Consider the following 4,430-nt stretch of genomic DNA (forward strand, 5'->3'; position numbering starts at 1 on the left):
GGCGCAGCATAGACAAACACGCAGACAGAAACACCCTGTCCTGTGTTGTGTTTCTATCTACGTGCTTATCTACGAGTTCTGGGCAATATGCACCAACTCTCCCCTCAAGCTGTTATTTTGAAATACCTTTCTTGGATTCGAGACATCACGAAAAAATGCAATTCTCGGCTCTTCTTCTACCTTTGCACAATAAGGGTGCGAGAAAAGTAACTGAGCAGTAAGCATGAGCATCGTATCTGAGTAGAGTGTAACAAAAAACGTTTGAGGTCACTGAGGCATTGGGGGAATGCGCAGCATTCTTTGTGGAAGAAAGAGACATGGCAGACGATACTTCCGGTTTGTGACGTCACACTAGGACGTAACACCCCATTGAAGTTGGGTACCACGTCGACATTACCCCCTTGGCTATTTTGACGTCTGATTGACTTATTGGCTTTAATTATTTAACTAATTATTCCGCATGCACCAAATTTTTTCTCCAGCGGGATTTTTTCATCCTCTATCTGTGGAACCATTCGTTTGCTTACAGCTCGTTTCGTTGGAACGTAATCCTGCCGAAAAACTTCTGGTGACAGGACCATGAAAACATGTCCTACGTCTGAATGAGTTAATAAATGTAATTATTTACTAATTACTCTGCATGCACAAAACTTTTCGCCAGTGAGATTTCTTCGTCCTCTGTCCAGTGCATTCTTCTTATTCGTTGCATTCTTCTTATTCAGTGCATTCCTTTTCTTATAACTTGTTTCGTTCAAACATAATCCTGCCTCTGGTGACACGACATACCTGATGTCTTATTTACTTGATTGGATCTAATTAATTAACTAATTACTCTGCACGCACCAGATTAATTAAATAAATAATTACTCTGCGTGCGCCAAGTTTTACCTAGCGTGAATTGTTCATCCTCTATTCAGTGCAACCATCCGTTTTCTTATCGCTTGTTTCGTTCGTATGTAATCCTGCTGACAAACTTCACCTTGAAAACATACCCACTTAATTTTTAGGCATTAAAAACTTGCTGCCGCCATATAAACTAATTATTGACTCATGTCGAGAACATGGGCTTATTTTCGCCAAGCCTAAATCTTGACCTCGATAACAAAGGAGATTGAGAAGGCTAAACAAGGCATGGTCGTTATTCTGAATCAAGTTGGAACCAAGATATCTCTTTCTTTCTTTGACTATCATTTCTGTCACTGGCTTAGGCTTCTATGCCGACAATAATTGGAAACAAATCGTCCATAAGCCTGTCCTTGACATGCACTCAAATGCGAAACTCCTCCCTGATACTCAAGATCAAATGTGACTTATTATTTATTTATTTATTAGAACGAAAGAGGTGACTGTCGGCACTGTTAGTGGAATTAGGAAATAAGGAGAGACGGGCGTTCCTGTTCGTGCTCTTGACACAGCTGGTTGGCCCAGTCAGCAGTACACTATGATTACCATGCCGCATATTGTGCTGCTTCAATTATCTCTTCTCGGAGCGTATAAGGCATAAATGTAAAAACGCAATATGTGGCATGGTAATTAACGTTTAACTGAATGAGCCAAGCAGCGGAATTAGAGAGCCCGACGGAACTCTACTTTTGGTTTAATTTGGTTTGGTTTGGTTTGGTTTGGTTTGTTTAGGTTAGGTTTGTGGAGTTTAGCATCTGAAAGCGACTCCGGCTATGAGAGACGCCGTAGGGGAGGACTCCTAAAATTTCGGCCTCCTGGGGTTCTTTGACGGGAACTGAAATCGCACAGCACACGGGTGCCTTGCTTTTCGCCGCCATCGTAAAGCAGCCGCCGAGGCCGGGATTCGATCCCGCATCCTTGGGGACAGCAGCTGAGCACCCTACCCACTGCGCCACCCCGGTGAGGCGGAACTCTTTTGATTGTCTCTTAATGGTCACAATACAGATTAATTCACAATCCTATGCTGAGGAGCTGTTTGTTCAAAATAAAGAAATCTGCCTACTCTTCTCTCCTCGCTTACATTATCTTGCTGCACATGCGTACACCTGTGTGTGGTCAGTTTAGGCCATGAGTGAGTAAGGAACGGGGGCAGTGAGGGATGCTAACACCAGAATTTTGTCATGCCAATTACTCCAGCGAGTGTGCTTTTTAGAGGAACTAGCGGTGAAAGGCGCAAGACTGCCTATGAGAACCCCTCATTCGCGCTGAGCAGAGAGATTTAGCAAAGAGCTCCCAAATATGTTTTAATGCAGATGTGTTCTTTTCATGCAGCGAGTCAGAATTTTTTCTGGCAATTTTCGCGGGCGTTGTAAATTTCTTTGGTGCTGTGCTAAGAGGGTAATTAAAGGATGGAGTTCTGCTGTAATGAAGAGTACTATAGTGTGGCGCTTGTGCTGAGATTATTTTCGCTTATTTTTTCTCTCTCACTGCCACCTCCATACGCAAACGACACAGCAGCATCTGCATCTGTACATGCCAACAGGGCATAAACATTATAAACTGAAAAAATAAGGACGGTAGCTGCTGTGATCAGCATCGGTGTCAGCATTAATGCACGCAAACGATACTGCAGTTTGTCTACAGCCAGCCAATTTGAGATACTTATTATTTACCAGGTAATTTGAATTTTAGACAGCCGCTGGCTTGCGGTCTTATCACTGTGAATTTAGCGCGCGAATCACTTCTGCATTATTTGTTTGTTCATGCTCGTCGCCAGACACGGCTTTATCATTTCCTTTATTGCGGCAGATGATTCGAGATATATCTCGAAGGACTTCAGCCATGTGCTTGTATTTCTACAATGTTCCCGGTTATGCTAGTCACTGTCGCGGTTTTATGTAGATGTTTCTAGGTCGCTTTTAAATTGAACGCTGACGAGTGAAACGGGCATTGTTTGTTCGACGAGCGCTCTTGCTGTTATCGCCGCCGTCGAGTTGCCTAGTTATTTTGCGGGCGCAAGCCGGCCCAATAAAGACTTGATTCCGGTGCTGTTTCGCCGGTCTCCTCTTTTGGCGCCAACGATCTTGTCCCCTCTACGTGACAATATTATTTGGCATTGCTTCCAAGCCTTTTCAGTGTATAGTCTATAAAGAATGCACGGACTGCCTTAACATTAATCCTGAGCATTAATTGTTATTTCGAATATTAATCTTAAGTATTCTCTGTGACATCACAACTACGTCTCCCCGCGTCTTGATCATGCCTATAAAATTAAAGCGATCAGGTATAAAACGAAATTTTTCAATAGGGCCTTCTTCGCAAAACAATTCGAGAACTGAATATACTTTCACATGATCTAGCTACCATTATCCCCACTATATATTTTTCTCCTCTTTGTAGGATGTGCATTTTAATTAAGCTCTTGTTTATGCTATGATTTTCAGAAGTATTCTATATTTAATTGTTTGATTGTATATTCTGTTGCTTGCCTATTTGCATTTCCTGTTTTTATCGATTGTGTTAATGATATATTACCCCTCCCCCTTACTGTAACGTCACGCGGCGCTGTGGGTATAGTAATAAATAAATAAATAAAACAAAATTTCACACAACATAGGTCCATCACGCTATATTCATTTCCCAGTAAGTGAAAGTGAAGCTTGCCGATTTACGTACAGCAAGGTTCCGCACTGAAGTATCATTCGAAAAGACTAAAGTTAATAAAAATACTTCCCGCTCTATGTATGTCAGGGCCTGGTAACGTGTTCAGTGGTTTCCATGCAAACGCATCCATGCAGGCTGGTTGTGTCTTCTAAGTTTTTGAAATTCAACGTGTGCTTTTACGGTTACAAGTTTTCTTTCTCTTTCTGTCAAGCTCTGTGTACTCAAGCTTCTTCTTAAGAATTAACCAGAGGTCCAGTCAAAAGTTCCGTTTGCCGTCTCCACAGCGATGACTCAAAACCAGTTGTGTTTTTTCGTGCTGTAGCCAGTAACGGACGAAGTTCCGGCTAGCATTGGGTCGTGCCTAACACCTGCAAACAGCATCCATGATGTACCACAGCAAGAGCGGGTCGTTGTCCGTGAAACGCTTCCCGCAGGATGCCTCATATGCTTCAGTGTCCGGCTACTTGGTAGGTACCGGCTTGCCTGGGTACATTATATCACCCATCGATCAATCGGAATCACAAAACTGGGCCGTCTAGTAAGAGTGCCTCTCTCTCCTACTCTCCCCTCCCTCCTGCACTCCCTGGTGGAGATGACCCACAGAGGCTGTTTTCGCGAGCTCATTTCACTTTGCCGCGGCCATCGCTCCCTCTCCTTCTGATGGTCTCGCGTGTGCGCGCATGCGGTCGCGCGAATGTGACGCTTTTTCACGGGCGCTGCGTCCACGGCCGAGGTCCGGGTGTCGCAGTGGTGGCCAGCGGGCCGTCCGCCCTCCCGCCATTGTGCCAGGGCGGACCCCGCTTTTGTTATAAAGCGACGACGCCGGCCCCATATTTGCCCAGAGCGCCCCGAAACGCCTGCAT

The sequence above is a fragment of the Amblyomma maculatum genome, chromosome 4 (assembly GCF_055883805.1).
Source record: "Amblyomma maculatum isolate TAMU_Amacu chromosome 4, ASM5588380v1, whole genome shotgun sequence".
In the NCBI taxonomy this organism is placed as follows: domain Eukaryota; kingdom Metazoa; phylum Arthropoda; class Arachnida; order Ixodida; family Ixodidae; genus Amblyomma; species Amblyomma maculatum.